Consider the following 18,838-nt stretch of genomic DNA (forward strand, 5'->3'; position numbering starts at 1 on the left):
TTTCATTGGCACTGAACTCTGATTTTGGATTTCCTCAGTATAGTATAGTGAGCAGATCACCAAACCACTTTAACCCATACTGTCCTGGAACTCACTATGAAGGCCAGGCTAACCTCAGACTCATGGCAACTCTCCTGCTTCAGCTTCTCAAGTCCTGGGATTATAGGCACAAGCCACTACTTACCTCTTAAAACATACTCTTTGCTTAATTACTATTCTATTGCTGCAAAGAAATATCATGACCAAGGCAACTTACAGAAGAAAACTTTTAATTGGGGGCTTGCTCACATTATCAGGGGGTGAGTCCATGATCATCATGATGGGAAGCAGACAGCATGGCGCTGGAGCAGTAGCCGAGGTCTTTACATCCTGATCCATAGGCAGCAGGTAGAAAGAGGAGATACAACTTTAACATCTTCCCTTTCCCCCATTATCTCTACTGGCTCCTGAAATTACATGGCTTTATACTTGTCATCATAACGACCTGTCTGTGCTCAGGTCAGCTGAAGTTAACACCTAGGATGTGGGATGTTTAAACCTCAAAGGCTGACACATTTCCTCCAACAAAGGCCACACCATCTAATCCTTTCCAAACTGTTCCACTAACTGGCAACCAAGCATTCAAACATAGGCCTATGGGAGCCATTTTCATTCAAAACACCACACTCTTACATTAATCTTCCAAGAGGTGGTAGATACAGCCTCTGCTTAAGATGTTTTCCATGGGTGGAGATAAAGGCCAGGAGGAAAGAGGTCACAACTCTGTGCTAGAGGGAAAAAAGATGGTTACAGTTTCTGTGGAAAAGGGGCCTCCTATGCTTAGGCATTACTTCATACCTTATAGCCATGTTATTTCCATTCTGTGGCGGAAGGAAACAGACTCATTCTTCTGGAGAAACAAGATGGTGTGTGTGTGTGTGTGTGTGTGTGTGTGTGTGTGTGTGTGTGTGTGTGTGTGTGTTTTGTTTTTTGTTTTGTTTTGTTTTGTTTATTCTGGCCCTAAATTGCAACCTTTTCCTCATAGGTTCATATGGGAAGGACATTGGGGTGAGCCTCTTCTCTATTTCCAGCTGGCTTTTCTGGTGAGTAGTCTTTTTATGACCATTTCAGATGTTAACCCTTGGAATAATTAAAACATGTTATTTAATTTGGATTTAGTGACTGATGCTCCAGGAAGTAGTAAACACTTAATGACCTTTGGTCTGATTTGATAAAGGGCCAATATGGGTAGAAGGATAGGTCGATTCAACAGTCTCCCATCTCGGGTCGTGAGCAGAATCCTAGGATGTTGCTGCAGAAGGACCTTTTTAAAGAGAGTGAATGGAGGTTCAGTTTTGCCCGTGTCCACAGACCTGCTTGGAAGCAGTTGCTGGACTCCCAGTTCTGCTGCAGGTGCCAGCAGTGACAGCCCTGTACCACAGGGTCCAAGCTGCAGCATCTGCATGGAAGGGCACCCTCCGGTCCCGAACCGTCCATTCTGCCTAGCTTGGTGGGAGCCACCTGTCACCCGTGTCTCTTGAGCCCTGGAAATATGCCCAGTGTTGCTAAGACGTTGACTGCATTGCTCTGTTCACTCGATCAATTTAGAATTTAGATGTGCATAGTTGTATGTCCGTGTTGGACATCGAGGAAGAGTGAGTCCTGTCCTCACCTGCCTCACCGTGGTCAAGTGGAAGGCCCAACTTTCTCCCGCTTTCAGAAGGCAACTCTTGCCCAGTGAGGCTGGACTAGAGCTCTCTTGAGGCCCCCACTTTGAGTGCTTTCTGACTAGACTTGGCTTTCTACCTGACGTCGTAATGGCCTCTCCGTCCCTCTGTTTCCTCATCTGTCAGCTGAAGTTAACACCTGTTCTGTCCCTCCCAGGTGTTTGGAGAAGCTTGAGCTTGAAAGTCATGGGAGGAGCTTCCTTCACAAACTTCTTCCTTTTCTTTTTAAAAATAGTCTGTGGTGTCTGGAAGTGTTTCAGTTTGGGTACTAGTTATAGGTAGGTTTTCATTTCTCTAAGACGTCGTGGTTGGATGAACTCGGTGTTTCCAGATGATCCTCATTGTGGGACCAGAGACGCAGCTCTCTGCTCTTGTGAAACATGAGCTGGAAGGCGGAGTGCCGATGACATACAGGCCTATTTGGCCAGTGCGGGCGAGTGTTTGGGCTAACATTGCTGAACTAGGCATTCCCTAACCTGTCACGCCCATGAACTGTTTCATCCCAGAAACCAGAGCAGGTGCCCTTCTCCTGGGGACTTCGTTAGGGTTTCTAATGCTGTGATAAAACACCATGACCAAAAGCAGCATGGGGAGGAAAGGGTTTATTTCAGCTGATAGCTTTTATAGTCTATTATCCAGGAAAGGCAGCAACTCAAGGCAGGAACCTGGAGGCAGGAACTGATGCAGAGGCCATTGAGGAGTGCTGCTTACTGGTTTGTCCCCCACGGCTTGTTCAGACTGCTTTCCATGGGCTGGGCCCTCCCATATTAATCACTAATCAAGAAAACGCCCCACAGGTTTGCCTACAGGCCAATCTGGCAGGGGCATTTTCTCAATTAAGGTTCCCTTTTCCCATTTCTCTTTTTGGCTCCCTCATCTTTAGCCTTGTTAAGTCCCAATTTCAATGTTTGGCGCTGTGTGTTCTTCAGTAAGCAAAACCCTCTCTTCCGTGTCCATTTCCATAGATCCTCAATGGCTGTCAGACTTCTATTCCAAGACGGTAAGTGTTAGCTAGCAGGACACAGCATCAGTCACTAGGCTTCACCTCCCTCCCTTCAGGAATGTGCCACTCAGTTTTGACAAGACCACTTCCTCTGCATAGCAAGGCAGGGCCGCGCGGGGACCAGGGAAGCAGCTACATTAGCACTTCTGACGTGTTTGCTCTCAGCGGTAAGATAATGTAATTTAACCAGCTTCCAGGTTTTTGAGGGAACCCTGGAGTGTTGCTCATGTGAAGTGGCATAGTTAGGGATGCTCTTGGAAACCCCAGGAACATTATTTTATTACATCAGAGTCTGTTTTACGTTATGGTTTATGGGTATACTGAGCTTTTTTAATTCTTTAAGTGCCACCACCAAAAGTTGTAGTATTTGTAAAAAAAGACAGAGAGAGGTTAGGGTTCACTCTTTGTGCTGCATTTCCTATGGGCTTTGAAGAATCTATAGCCTGTATCACCATTGTAGTATTCTACACAATAGTTGCATGCCCTGGAAGTACTTTGTTCTATGTGTTCATCCTCCCTCAGCTCACACCCTCAAAACCACTAGTGTTTATACTGTCTTAGTAGTTTGCCTTTTCCAGAATAACCACTAGTTGAGATTGCAATAATATGTAACCTTTCAAAATGGTTTATTTCATTTAGTAATATGCATTGGATGTTTATCACCTACTAAAGGACATTCTGGTTGCTTTCAGGGTTTAGCAATTATGGGCAAACTGTACAGACATCCATACACACATTGTTCTCAGTTTATCTGAGTAAACACCAGAGAGCACAGTTACTGGATTGTGTGGTAAGGCTGCATTTCATTTTGTGAGAGGTTAGGAAGTATTTTCACAAGTGTCTAAGCCACTTTGCGTGTCCCTCATCAGCTCCTGTTGCTCTGCGTCCTCATCAGCCTTTGGCGGTGTTAGGGTTGTGGACTGGGGACATTCTAGTAGGTGTGCAGTAGATCAGCTGGTTGTTTTCTTATTGCTGAAAGGTTTTAAGGTCTTGAGGACCAAATCCAGGGCATTGGACCCCTAGGTAAGTGTCGAATTTTAAGAGTTTTTTTTCTTTTTGATAATAGGTCTTTATCAGAAGTTTCTTTTGCAAATATGTTCATTCAACCTGTGGTTTCTCTTTCCATTCTCATAGCATAGTCTTTAGGAGAGCGAACGTATTTTCATTCCTTTTTTTTTCATTTTAATGAAGGGAGCCTCATCAGTTCTCTTTCACTGGATCGTCTCTTGATTTTTTCTGAGAAGCCATTGCTGTTCCTGTCATGTATTTTCCTGTTGCTGTGGTAGTCCATCATGGTGCAGAGGTCAGGATAGCAGGAATTCAAAGCCATTGATCACATCACACCCAGAATTTGGATAGAGAGCAATGAATGCATGTGGAGAATACATACAGTCCAGGATCCCAGCCCAGGGAATGGTGCCATCTACAGTGGGCAGGTCTTCCCACTTTAGTTAGCACAAGCAGGATAGCCAAGATAATCCCCACAGATATGCCCAGAGGCCCTTCTCGGAGGCGATTTTAGATTCTGTCAAGTTCTCAATTGGTGTTAACCAGTATGCTACCCAAGTGCTCCCACATGTTCCTAGGTTATCCTCCAGTTCAGTGGTTCTCCATCTTCCTAATGCTGAGACCCTTTAATACAGTTCCTCATGGTGTGGTGACCCCAACCATAAAATTGTTTCATTGCTGCTCCATAACTGTAATTTTGCTACTGTTATGAATTATAATGTAAATATCTAATATGTGACCCCCCCCCCCAAAGGAGTCGAGACCCACAGGTTGAGAACTGCTGTTCTAGTTTATAGTTTTTAATTTTATGGTTAGGTCTGTCATTGGTGTTGAATTCTTGTGAGGGTTGTGAGGTCTGTGTCTGGGTTTGTTTTTGAATGATTGTGTTGAAAAGTCTCTCCATGCCATTGCCTTCCTTTACTTCTTTGTCAGAGATGAGCAGACTGTTTATGTGTCTGTTCTGTACGTCTGTATTTTTGCCTGTCAACCTGTCTTGATGACCACAGCTTTAGACTAAGTCTTACAGTCAGACTCAGACCTCCAAATTTGGTCTTTAATAGTGATTTGACTATTCCCAGGCTTCTGCTTCTCCACAGAAACTTGAGAATCAGTTTATTAATCTATAAAATGATTCAGTAGATTTTTGTGGTTGTATTGAATCTAAAGGTCAAGTTGTGGAAAATTGTGACCATAAGAATACCGAGTTTTTCTATGAACATGGACTGTTCAGTTCTTTGATAGATCTCATCAGAGTTTTGTAGCTTTCCTTATATAGTGCTTATAGATTGTTAATAGCTCAGCATTTCATTTGGAGAGGTGCCAATGCAAATGGTAATGTGTTTTTAATTTGAAATTGAACATGATCTTTGCTCCTATATAGAAAAGCAGCTGGCTTGTATAAGTTAGTTGGCCTTGTGTCTGCCAACCTTACTATGATCACCTATTAGCTTCAAGAGGATTTTTGATGTTTTTTCAGATTTGTAGATGATCGTGTCACCTGTGAACAAAAACAGCTTTATTCTTTCTCAGTTTATCTTTTACATTTGTGTGTGTGTGTGTGTGTGTGCGCATTCTGCCTTTTTCTGACTTTAGACAAGCCTTGAGTTTAAAGCTTCTTGTTTAATGCCATGAAACATTCTGTTAATTGTGAGGTTTTCAAGGTATTCTTGCTTCTGTTTTTGGAGTTTTTTAGGGGAGTTGCTTTGTTTTTGTTTTTTTGAGATGGGGTCTCACGGTCTAGCCCAGTGTGACTCGGAGCTCTCTGTGTAGCCTTGGATTGCCTTGAACTGCTGCTGTTCCTACCCCAGTTTCCCCAGTGGGACATTTCTTACCAGTTCACAGTGTTTATAAATGCTCTGTTTCCCCAAGTACCTTTTCTGCTGAAAACCAGCCAAACAAACATTTACCGTGTTTTACCTGTCAGAAGCTTATTATAGATTATGTACTTGTATCACAATAATATTTTCTGACACAAATATAAGCCTTCTTATGGCTTTTATAATAATGCTGGTTTTATCTTGATAACTTTGATATCTAATTTCATAACATTATTTGTAAGAAAATCAATTCTGTATTGTAATCATTGAATGAGTGTTGAATGGCAACTGTGTCTTCCCATTAACAAAACCAGTGACCTCAACATTGACCAAACATGTGTATATTTCATACGGGGCAAAGCACAGAAGCCATGCAGGAATGTTTCTGCCTAGGCCAGTCCCTTAATATTTCTTATTTTCTTAATTTATTTTAAAAGTTCAAAATTTTTTTGAGAAGTAATGAAAGCATATTTTAATCGTCATCCTTTAAATGCAAAATTTAGTTATCTCTATTCTGAACCTGCCGTAGTTTTTTTGTTTTTAGCCTGTTTCCATAATTAACATTTAAAAATGCCAGGTCCAAACCGTTTCACTGGGAAGCTCAAAATTAGCATTTCATTATCTTCAGTTTGTTAGTCCTGACTGAAATAAAGACTTTGAATACCATTGGCTTTTTACCTCAGTCCCAAACTTAGCAGTTAATTCCTGGTTTGGCTAGGCCTGGCTGAGGACCTGGAAAGCAGGTTTTCAGGAAGAAGCAGTGGGAGGTGTAGAGCAGGGGCATCGCATGGGAGGCCGAGAGAGCAGGTCACGCAGCCGTAGCCTCTACACCTGAAAGCCATAGTTGCGAGGCCACGAATCCTCCTAAAATGTTTATATTCATGTGTATACATGTACATGGCTTAATTTAAGCACATCAGTAATAATAATTTTAGCACACATTAAGTTTAAAATGAAGTCGTTAAAGATTAGTCATTAGAAATTTTAGTGATAGATTTAGTTTTGCTGCATGCTGTTTTAGACACAAATGACATATAATACAGTTACCGCTGGAGCTGCAGAGATAATTCAATGGTTAAGAGCATTTATTGTTCTTGCAGAGGACCCAGGTTCAGTTCATAGCATCCACATGGCGGCTAACAACCTTTCCTCCTACCAGGGGATCTGATGTCCTCCACTGTAGCTTCAAAAGTCTTATTAATAAAAACAAACCCAGTGCCAGTTATTGGGGTGAATGCTGGTAGATCAGAGAAGCAGAACAAGCCACAGCTACCTCACCTTGCCCATTCCTCAGCTGATCCTGTTTCCTCAGACTGGAAGCTTCTGTGTCCTCATCCAGAATGGATCTCAGCTGAACTGCTGCTAAAAGCCTAAAAGCTTAACCAGGCTAGTTCCTGGTCCTCACACCTTATATACCTTTCTGCTTCCTGCCATTACTTCCTGAGATTAAAGGCATGAGTCACCATGCCTGGCTGTTTCCAGTGTGGCTTTGAACTCACAGAGATCCAGACGGATCTCTGCCTTTGGAATGCTAGGATTAAAGGTATGTGCTACCACTGCCTAACCTCTATGTTTAATATTATGGCTATTCTGTTCTCTGACCCCCAGATAAGTTTATTGGGGTGCACAATATATCAACCACACTCCACCCCCTGGCCACTGTGAATACATGTATACATGTGGTGCACATAAACACATGTTAACATAAATAAGTAACTGCAATTTTTTAAACTGCAAAAACAATGGCAACAAACACACATAGCATAGTTGTATTCAGTCAGAATGTATTCTTAGTAGAAATCTTAGTAAAAAGATCAACCAGTGAAACTTGTTATATAGAGTTAAGTTAATCTTCCGTTTATTAGTTTTTTATTAATTTATACACATGGGGGATATACATGTTTCCCAGTTTGTCTGAAGGTCAGAAGACAGCTTTCTGGAGTCAGTTCACGCCTTCCACCACATGTCCTGGGAATCCAACCCCTCAAGTCTTCAGGCTTGGTGGCAGACACCTTAACAGACAAGGTATCCCATTGGCTCTTCTTGTCTTTCAGAGGTAATCAGCAGAGAGGGCCACCTTTACAAAAGGAAATTTATGATTCATTAATAAAGTCAGAAAAGTCTGCCTTATAATTTGTAATAGGGTGATCTGAAATTCTTTAGCAAATTCCAGAGTCCTGTTGTGACTCAGGAAACTCACAACCAGAATGTTAACCCGTGTTAAGCTCCCCTCTTAGGTTTTGTCTTAACTAAGGCCATAATGTCTTCATTTGATGTTGAATTTTGTTCTCCTTGGGTTATCTGAGAAGAAGGAAGACAGAGGAGAGAGGAACTGAAGTTTTTCTGCTGGAGGAAGAGCAGGACAGATGGGAACCTAACCCAAAGTTCGGATCTTTAGAATTTGTGGTTGGTCTTGACAGTCTCTAAAGTTTTCTTATCAATTGCCTGGTCTTCAGTATCTTTCTTCAATTCTGCTACAGTTTCAAAAACTCTTGATATTCATCTCTTGTGAGTTAGAAGCTTTATCATTTCTGCTTGTAAATGTGTTTAAATTCCTGTTAAAGCAGACAGCTGGTACCTCATCTTTAGTTCCATTGCCTAAGACTTCTAGGTTGATGTGCAAAAAAATACCAGTTTAGGAATACCACACGTTCCCCATTAAGGGAACCCTAGAGCCAAGTTGTCTTTAGTTACATTTCCAACACTTGGAAAGTTAAACCATGTACTTATAAAATGTAAAACCAGCTGGAATACCAAATGATAGGATCCCCCTCCCCAATATATTTCCTTCTCCCTTATATTTCTGTTCCCTATTTTCTCCTAAAAGTCACGAGTTGCTTGATGTTAGTGAGGCGGTATGTGTTTTGAGGCTGCTTTCTGTGTTGTGTATGGGATGGTTCCCCAGGTTCTTACTCCCGGGGGAATTTCCCGGGCTGTGGTGCATGCTTATAGGAATGTCAGGCGGGGTGGGTGGGCTCACTGTTTTATGACTGTGGATGTCACATGACCAGTTGCTTCCAGTGCTCCAGCCACTTGGACATTCCTGTCACAGTCAGCTATAACCTGGAGCTGTGGGACGAAATAATCCCATTCTCCTTTAAGCTGCTTTATCAGGGCATTGTATCACATCAGGAAGATGAACTGTGTGGGTAGGCAGGGGTACAGCAATGTGGGCAAAGCCTGTTGTAGGTTTCAGGGTTGACATCCCTAGGGAGAGCCTAGTGGTCTGCTAAGAATACATTTTAAACATTTTCACAGGCGCAAGACTGTTAGCTTGGACACAGGGATGGGATATGAATGACTTTCTGGGGGATTAAAAATAGCTGGGTTGTCTCTGCTCGGCAACATTTTACCATTTCCATAGTCACAAAGTTCGGTCATTTGGCCTTGTAAAGTCATTACCACAGATGTCCCCCCTTTTTTTTCTGGAAACTTGTTTATGACTTCATAAAATTGTGAGGCTGGAGTAAGTAATGAGGATAAAGTGCTTTCCTCAGGCTGACTTGCTGTGGGTGCCGCTCCGGAGGCCTGTGCACAGCGTAGGGAAGAGCCTGCGTGACTGCAGCCTCTTTGGCTGTGAGTTCCAGGACCTTTCGGACATTCTCCCACCTCCCATGCTGTCGCCATCCTCAGTGTCCATGCCTTCAACCTGTTCTGTCATTACCACACGAGGAGAAAGTTGTGAAGAAATTTGAGTCCAATAACTCAGTTCAATGGAAATGCCTCCCCTAAAGGTGAATTTAATACTGAAAGAATAAGTCATTGTAATTGAGTTGGGTTGTGCTTTGGCAGGCTGTACACCACAGTGATGCCTAGGACCCTCTGTGGCTTGTCCCACCAAGAACCAGTTCACTCCACGGTAATGTAGTCCCACGTCTCTCAGTCTGGTTCATATGATCCACTTGGTTCTTCTGAAGCTCTTGTACGATCTCTAATTCTAGCTTCTCCCGCCAGAGCAAACTTCCCGCCCTGCGTGCCCCACGGGGCTCTTCCATCTGCCTCCATGGCCCCCTCAACCATCTAGCATAGGCTGGTTGAGCATCCACTGTGTAGAGAGCTGTAGGACAGGTTACACCTAAGGAGAGGTGGACACACATAGCAGGAGCTGTGGGACAGGTGCTAAGGCTGCTTTCACAGGGCCAGGGGAGGATGTGGAGGCTGCCTGGGGCAGAGCTAGCCTACCTACAGCTGTAAGGGACCCAGGCCTTCAAAGGTAAATGTGGCACTGCTCACTTCAACTTGAATAATCTTTGTGTATATAAGAATGTTGATGCATGTGTATGTATTCTTGTGTGTGTGCATGTGGAGGCCAAAAGTTGATATTAAATATCTTCATCAGTTACTCTCTGTCGTAGTTAGGGTTACTATTACTGTGATAAAGCACCATGACCAAAGCAACTTGGGGAGGAAAGAGTTTATTTGACTCACACTTCCACAGCACTGTTCATCATCAGAGGAAGTCAAGACAGGAACGCAAACAGGGCAGGAACCTGGAGGCAGGAGCTGATGCAGAGGCCATGGAGGGTGCTGCTTCCTGGCTTGCTCCTCATGTTTGCTCAGCCTGTTGTCTTATCGAACCCAGGACAACCTCCCCAGGGGTGGTCCACATCAAAAACTAAGAATCTTATGGAGGCATTTTCTCAATTGAGGCTCTAGCTTGTGTCAAGTTGACATAAAACTAGCCAGCACACTCTCCATCTTATTTTTTGAGACAAAATCTCGCTCGTCTATCTGGCAAGACTAGCTGTCCAGCAAGCTCCCAAGAGCCTCCTTTCTCTGCCTCCCAGCACTGGGATTATTGGCATACCACCACACCTGCTTGTTACATGGGCTCTGGGGATCGGAATTCAGGTCCTCGTGCCTGTGTGGCAAGCATGGTACCCACAGACTAGCCGTCTTCTCAACCCATTTTGCCATGCTCATAATGTGATCTTAACATGCCACTTTTGAATAAGCATTGATTCTATAGAAGAGTTGCAAGGGCAGTGTGTGCCCACGTCCAGTGCCAAAAGCATCAGCTGTCGGGTTTGGTAGAGAGAATGGAATGGCTGGCTAGAGAACAGGGTGGGGCCAAACATGCTCGGCTGGCGAGAGTGTGGGAACGAAGTGGTTTTACAGGTAGGTCTTGAGCATCTCGTCTCCCTTTCTCCATCTGGCCTCATTATCAGTGCCCCACGTCCCGCAGGTGTGTCTGCCCTTGTATTCTGTACCTTTCTGAGACTTGGCCATCCCTTTTCCACTGTGGACCTGGGCGTGCTTTTCAGAGCCCTCCCCCTCTGCAACCTCAGCACTAGCTTCCTTGGTACCTTGGACCTGTGGGCACCTTCATATCAGCTCCATTTTTCTGGTCACCTCGACTTGGAACCTTGGAACGACATGGAGCTTCTTTCTTACTCTGTTAGGAAAGCACAGCAGGGCTGGCAGATCTGATCTCTGTGACACTGGCTGGCTTCACGCCTCTACTCGGTAGATACTCCTCCTCCCTCTCGGCCCCGTTCTTTCCCCCCGCCTGTTTTCCTGTTTTCCACCTCCTTCCTTTTTCCTCTCTTTCCTTTTTAAAGTGATGTTTATGAAGCCAAGAACTGTATTCCTTTCCCTACATGCATTATTTCTTTAAGTGCTCGCAAAATCTGTGAGAAATTAATATCAGTATCACTGTAAAGTGATACTCAGCAGTGCAGGAAAGTAAGGACCAAATAGGATGTACAACTTGTCAAACCCATGCAGTTCGGCCTTGGAATGGGGACAGTCTGTGAGGTTTGTCCAAGACCCTTCCTCCTGACCAGCTGAGTCGCTCGCCTGGGATCCAGACGGCCTCCTCTCGTCCTCCCTTGTGTGTAGTCTCGGAGTGGCTCGTTCTAATCTTCCCACAGCACACGTGTGGCCCTGTCACTTCACAGAGTACCTGTATGAACACCCACCTCCCCCAGCTGTGGTTTTCCTCTTTCCCTGTACTAACACTCACACCACCCCATCCCGGCCGTGTTTCCTGCCGCTTTGAAGACATTGATTTATGGGAAACAACATGGGTTTTGTGCCTTTGAAGGCCTGAGTTCAGCTCTAGAATTACTTCTTGTCCGTGTTACCGTAAGAGGTAGTTCATTTCTCTGAGCTGTTCATCTGTTCTTTTAGTGGGTGTTGACTGCATGTTTTCTCCTGCTGGTCCTGCATGAGGGACTTAAATGTTCAGATGTCCCAGACTGGCCGTCTGCTCACCTTTGACTTCTTGCTGGACTGTGTCAGGTGAGCCATGTGGAGTGCAGTTTGCCTAGTGCAAGGTGCTCATCCCCCAGAGCTGTTTTCTTCTGCTTTGCCAAGCTCCCTGTGTCGTGTTAACTTCTTGTTTCAGCTTCTTCTAGCCTTCTGTTCCTTAAAAGATACAGTGCCATCTTTACTTTTTCTCTTGTGTGTGTGTAGACACATGTCAACACATACATGTATCACAGCCCTAGTATGAAAGCTGGCCAGAAGTTTTCTATGGAGTCAGTTCTCGCCACCTACCTTTATGTGGGTTCTGGAGATCAAACTCAGGCTGTCAAGCTTGCACTGTTGGGTGACAGAGCCACCTCTCTGGCTCCATCTTGTGTCATCTGGATGACTGAACTGAAAAGCTCTTTTATTCATTAAAGCTTTTTGGACCCTCCTTGCTAAATAGAATTGTGTCATTTATGAGGGAGTTCAGCCGTTCTTGCTAAACACTTAAAAGCAGGTGATTGCCGAGTGTGGTCCACAAACCCTGAGGAGTCTCAGATTCTTTCCAGTGATTCAGATGTGTTTCTATAATAATAAAATATTACTTGGCATTTTCACTATGTTGACATTTGGAATATGCTGCAAAAGAAGTGATGGATAAACTTCTATTGTTTAATTATTAATTGAGCAATAGTCATATTCCTTATAACCTTATGTTCAGAGTGAAAAAAATGTTACTTAAGGATGTCCTTGAAGCAATAAAGATTATTTAACTAAGCCTCATTTCAAAACCCATCTTTTTAATCTACCACGTGACACAATAAAGAAATAAAGCTCTTCTGACCATCAAGCCTGGTGTCTCGGGAAACACAGATTATTTTATTGCATACTTAACTAGCCACCTTTTTTATTTTAATTGGTTTCTCCAGTGAGTTCTCTTATACACATTTCTGATGTATCCCAGGCTTGGCTATGGACAGTACAGCACTGGATAGGATCCTATAAATGTCTTCCTGCCTACCTGACTTTGGACTAGATAGGTGGTACCACTGTCCCAGGTCACAGTAATGTTCATGGCTAAACAGCATTACAGGAGCCAGCCTTTACTGAGGCATTTCAGTGACTGCGACTCTTTGACATGGGTAGTAATACAGTGTGTAATTCTTTTTCCTTTTGGTCTCTCAAACCTTCTGACACTCCTAAAAACTGAGAATCCCATGGGGCTTTTATTTGGCTTAATCTGTAGACATATATAATAACTGTTGGCGTATACCGTAAGAAACCGAAACTGAGAAGTTTAAAAATGTTTAATGCATTACAAATATAATTATTCTCATGGTGCCCCTCCCATAGACAAGGAACTACAGGCAATTAAAAAATGCTGAAAGTGAGAGAAATAGTCCTTTCCAGGGATGAACCCCCTAATTCCTTATCCAATAGCAAGTGGTCAGCCTTGAATTACAGTGTTTAATATGCTAATGAGATAACTTAAGGTAGGCAGCCCTTAGGTAGCTTCAGGATGAGGGTTGGCTAAACAAAACAACAAAACATCCCAGTGGCAAGAACAGAGGGCTGTGGCAGAACCTCCTTGGAAGGAGAAGGTTATGTTGGCTGGTGACTTTAATTGGCAGCCATGCCTGTGGAATGAAGCCTCCATAAAAACTGAAGAGTGGGTTTGGAGAGCTTCCTGGTAGTTCCTGGAAGTTGATGCCCCTGGAAAGGGCATGAGAATTGTTTGTCTCTCCCCACATGCCCTGTTGTAGCTACCCATCCCTTTATCTGGTCTTCATCTGTGTCCTTTTTAATATCCTTTTAAATAAACCAGAAATGTTCCCTCAGTTCTGTGAACTGCTCTAGCAAATTAACTGAACAGAAGACAGCAGTTGTGAAAAACCTGTTTCTAGCCAGTCAGTCAGAAGCATGGATAAAAGGACCTGGGGCTCTTGCCCGGAGTCTGAAGTCTTAGGGGTGTGCTTTAAGAATGGGACACAGTGCTCTCTCCAGGTAGATGAGATGAGAGGTAAGTCAAATGGAAGGACATCCAGCTGGTATCTAGCTTGTTTGCTGGTGTGTGCAGGAAGACTCATACACACTTGGTTGCAGACATCTGGGTTAACTGTTGAGAAAACCAAGACTGGTTTTCTTTCCTGTTTTCAGAATCCCACTGTACCACAGAAGAGAAAGGCTCCTTTTGTGCTCAGGAAGAACAGTGGCAGTTGTCCTAACTAGTCCTTACCCTACCTCTACCCAGAGTCACAGCTGATGGAGGCTGATGACAGGAATCCTTAAATCCAAGTCAGCTCACCCCAGGTTAAGCACCATGTACCCAAATTCTTTATATGAAGTTGGAATAGGAGATTTGCATGTGAAGATGAAAGACACTGAGGTCAGAGGTCAGGGGACACCTAGGGGAGAGTCAGCCAGTGGCTGGGAAGACTACTACAGAGGCCACGAGGCAAGCTCTGAGTGAATAGAGGGGAGGAAAAACTCAAAACTGTAGCAGGAGCTGTAGAAGCAGACCTAGAAAACTTAGGTGCTCTTCAGTGTGGTATCTGGCTCCTGGTGCTGTCTGGAGAGCAGAATCCAGACCCTAGTGTGTTCTTTTTTTTTTTTTTTTTTAAAGATTTATTTATTTATTATATATACACTATTCTGCTTGCGTGTTTGCCTGCAGACCAGAAGAGGGCACCAGATCTCATTACAGATGGTTATGAGCCACCATATGGTTGCTGGGAATTGAACTCGGGACCTCTGGAAGAGCAGCCAGTGCTCTTAACCTCTAAGCCATCTCTCCAGCCACCCGCCCCCACAGTGTGTTTTTGATACCACTTATTTTTTCAGTCTTCATGGCCCTTGTTGTCATGGATATTTTTATGATTACAGTAGGGGCTGGAGAGCTGACTTCATGGTTAAGAGCACTGGCTGCTCTTCAGAGAACCTGGATTTGCTTCCCTGCACCCACATGATAGCTCACAACTGTAACTCCAATTCGAGGCCCTGGTGCCCTCTTCTGGCTTCTGTGGGCACTGCATAACCATGGTGCGCATACATATGTACGTATATACATACATACACAAAACATATAAACTAAAAATAAAGTCTTGAAAAAAACTTGTAATAGAAGAAAGCTTTTCCTTTCCATAAGAATTTAATGTATATAAAGATGACTAGAGGTTAGTCCAGAGAAGGAAAGGTCCTTAGAGGACACGGAGTTAGCGAGACCTGGGGGGACTAGAGGAGACCAAGGCCGAGAGGCAGGGGTGGAAGGGAGAGGAGATCATCAGAGCAGAGTAGGGACTAAGTTGTTAGCTCAGGCTGCCTCCTTTTGGGACGTATGCCAGAAAGCACACACAGAAGAGACCCCAGAATCAGGAGAGGAAAGAAACCCCTCAGGGTCTTTGAACAGGGGAGTGAAAATGGAGCTTGGGGAAGAGTGAACTGGTTTGGGTGGCAGAAAGAGGTGAGGAGAGATTATTCTAATGATCCACTGGTGACAGTGACAGGGCTCACCACCTCAGCCTTGTTTACAGTAAACTTGGGGATCCGGGCCTGCCTGTCACCTGGGAAAGGCCATGACTCTGAAGGAAAAGCTTTATAGTTAATGATGTGTGTGTGTGTGCGCACATGGTATATGCCCCCCACAGGTAGCCCTGAAGCTGGACCAATGTTTCTTTTTTCTATTTTCCAACCCACTTTCAAGGTTAAAACCTCTTCTGGTGGTGTGGAAAACTTAACTGGGAATTATATGAATGAAATCAGTTTAGGGGATTTTTCCAGAATTCCTTAGGAAGGGGACTTTCTGCACAGGCCAGCGACGCCCTCATGGGCTTCCTCGGTTCTTGGTGTGCAGTTTTACTTGTGTGCTGTCTTCATCTGAGTCGATATCTTGTTCTCATACTTACCTAAGTCTCTGGTTTGTGCTGCCTTCGTTATGCTCAGCCTGCAGCAGGATGGCCGTCTGCACTGACTGCTCCAGCATCCACAGAGACCTCAAGGAGAGGGTTTTCCTCCCCAGTCATGAGCTTCATGACAGGACAGGTTAGGTACTATTAGAAAACTGATCTGAGATTTTAATTTGGGGGACATGATACCTATACTTTATCTGGTACTTGTTTTTGGAGCGGGGGTTTTCGAGACAAGGTTTCTCTGTGTAGCTTTGGAGCCTGTCCTGAAACTCACTCTGTAGCCCAGGCTGGCCTCGAACTCACAGAGCTCTGCATGGCTCTGCCTCCCGAGTGCTGGGATAAAGGCATGTGCCACCACCGCCCGACTCTTATCTGGTACTTTTTAACTCGTGAAATCTTCCAAGTGAGAACAAGCCAGAACTTAGAGAACAGTGAGCTGAGAATGAGCCTGAGTAGTCTGTCTCTGTCAGCCTTGGCAAACTTGTTAGCTTGAAGCGACTGACTCTGCCTCCATAAAAAGGCTGATAATTACAATACTTCCTTCCCAGTGTGGAATGAGAGGTCCGTGAGCTAAATTGTGGTGCAGCCAGCACCGTGTCTAGAACTTACTGAATAAGCCAGAATTGACTGAGTTTAAGAGCTTCTTGAATAAGTCAGAATTAACCGAGAGGAAGGTAAAGAAATACACACCACTGGCAGAAAGCATCCTGGGTGTGCTGGCTCGGCCAGGCATGTGTCTGGAACAGAGCCTAGATGTCCACATCTGTAGTGCATTAATGTATGGGCTTCCATACAGCATTCATTTTTGTGAGGCCTTCAGATACTAGAAACAATTTACATGTTTAGTCTGCAAGTAAATGGATGTCCTTTGTCAGGAAGGCACCCTGAACAAAAAGAAAAAGAAAAAGAGAGAGCATTCATCATGCATACAAGGAACACGTCTTTTCAAAATCAGTCAAACATTTAAATTGTGAGCCTACAGTTTGTAAGAATTTGCAGCATTGATAATATAATGACTCTAAAGATAAGCAGTAGAAAGAAGAGCCAGTTTCCATTATTTTATTACAGTCTAAACTTGCATTGTACACTGAAGTGTTCTTATGAGTCCAGATTCACATTTTCACGTAGATGGGAGCCTGTGTGTGAGTCTCTTAGTCTATCTTCACATCTGCCCTTGTGTATATTACCCTTTGCCATGTCCTCATGCTCCAAATCCTTCTTGTAGTGGCAGTAAAATAAATCGTGCCCTGGTAAGCTGCTGCTGGTTTAGTTTGTCACCTGAGTTCTGGATATGTGGGTGGTTTCTGGGGTTTCACGTTAGGACATACTTGCTGTACACATCATGCACAGAAAGCTTAGTCGGCCACTTTGTAGAACACCTTCTGGAACAGGACCCTGCCAAGGCATTAGAAATGTCATCAGCTCATTGCATTCAGAGTATCAAGAGCTGGCCTGCAGGGTTCCTGGGGGCAGCATCTTACTCTTGGACTTAATTTTCTCCTCATACACTCAGGCATCAGCTCTGTGAAGAGCTAAAAGAACCACCGTGCCCCAGGGGGTACACCGTGAAATGGTTAGCAAGGCCGAAAAGGGCCTCACAGGAATGCAAGATGAAGCTGTTATCCCCAGTGGTTGCTCGTGGTCGCACTGCTCTTCTGTAGGCATGGGTTGCTCTGCCTGCCAGGTAAATGATTTGGAATCATCTGTAAACTGCACTCACATTCCAGGTGTTCCAGATGCACCACATGTCCAGAGTGATGAGACACAGCTAGTAACTGGAGTAGTTTGTGGTCAGTCAGAATTGCAGAATATCAAAAAGCGGTGGTTTCTTGGTAGACGAATTTCTAAATGGTCTTATTAAATAAAAAACACAGAGCCAGAAATTTGGGTTAAAGCCTTAGAGAGATCAGGGAAATAAGGAAAGCCACGAGCTAACTTTACCTCACCAACTCTGCAGATTCCAAGGAGTGCGACTTCCTGTCTACCCAGGCTTATATGCCTTGCTTTTCTGCCCTCTCATTGGCTCTTAGCCCAGCTACCTCACTTCCTCTTCCTACACAGTTCTGTCACTGTCTGTCTTGACTGTACAGACCTCCACGTCTTTATGATTGGTACTAGGATTAAATTCTATATAATTTGTATACAATATATAAAAATCCTATCCAGTGTAAAGTATTTAAAACTAGTAGTTGTCTTTTAAAAGTAAATTCAATAATCTACCTTTTTATCTATATCATGTCTGTATCGTCTCTTTTTTCTTTTCAGAGTAGATTCCACAATCTACCCTTTATTCTCTCATTTCTTGTGAAATGTAAATTAGGCAAGTGAAGCAGTGGCTAACACTTGAAGCATAATGAAAAGCGTGAGAGTTACGCATTCAGATGCTATAGATTTGAGTCCCAGCAAGGTTGCATACAGATTTCTAATAGAGAAAAAAAAACCCATTTAGTCACTGGGACCTTAGTGTCTTTGTCTCTGAAATGGGTATAATTGTTTTATATACCCAATGTGGTTTGTATCACTTGTGCCTAATGCACTTAGCTGTTGCCGGAAGAAGGAAGCACTGATTGGTGGACGAATGGTTCCATTGATGGATGGAGCAGCTGTGCGGATAGAGAAAGCCCAAGGGCTCCTGTGTTAGATGACATGAATACGTCTAGAGTAAGCTGCCAGCTGCAAGTGTGCCAAGCAAATGTTAATTAAGAATCTGTAAGCTTTGTCATTTCATGACTATTAAGACTAAACATAACAGAAAAGCAAACTGACCAGTCGTGACCCTAAAAGTTGGGGGATGTACCATGGAGGAGGGAGCTGTTCTGTCTGTCATGAAAGGTCTGTGCTTGTCTCAGCCCACTGAGTCACCCTCTTGGTTGTATTGCTTTTTAATTTTAAATTTCCCCTAGTCACCAAATGGCTGTCACAGCTTCCAACAGTTTCAGAGAACCAGCCGTGTGCTCCCATTTTTGCTGAGGAAATAGACTCCTTCCCGACATCCTCCCGATGTTTCCCCTCAGGTCTCATTGAATTGACCTCAGCTTGGCCACCTCTCCAGCACTCCCAGCATCTCTACACAGGAACCCAGGTTCTGTCAGCAAGGACACATTGGGGACTGTCTGCTGAGTGACCAGTAGTGGCCCTGCACGGAGCTCAGGGGAGGAAAAAAGAAAAGCAAAAGATGGGCGTTCATTAGACAGGATTGATTGGTGA

The 18,838-nt window shown here is 44.0% G+C and overlaps 1 protein-coding gene across 1 annotated transcript in view; it reads left to right on the forward strand.

Annotated features, from left to right (window-relative positions):
- The first annotated feature begins 1,020 nt into the window (after nt 1-1,020).
- Nucleotides 1,021-18,838, forward strand: part of Gng12 (G protein subunit gamma 12) — a 97,624-nt gene continuing 79,806 nt past the window's right edge. The window contains exon 1 of the mRNA XM_059257914.1: nt 1,021-1,082. The gene's annotated coding sequence lies outside the window, so the exon portion shown is untranslated. The remainder of the gene's footprint in view (nt 1,083-18,838) is intronic.

The sequence above is a fragment of the Peromyscus eremicus genome, chromosome 3, assembly GCF_949786415.1.
Source record: "Peromyscus eremicus chromosome 3, PerEre_H2_v1, whole genome shotgun sequence".
Lineage (NCBI taxonomy): Eukaryota > Metazoa > Chordata > Mammalia > Rodentia > Cricetidae > Peromyscus > Peromyscus eremicus.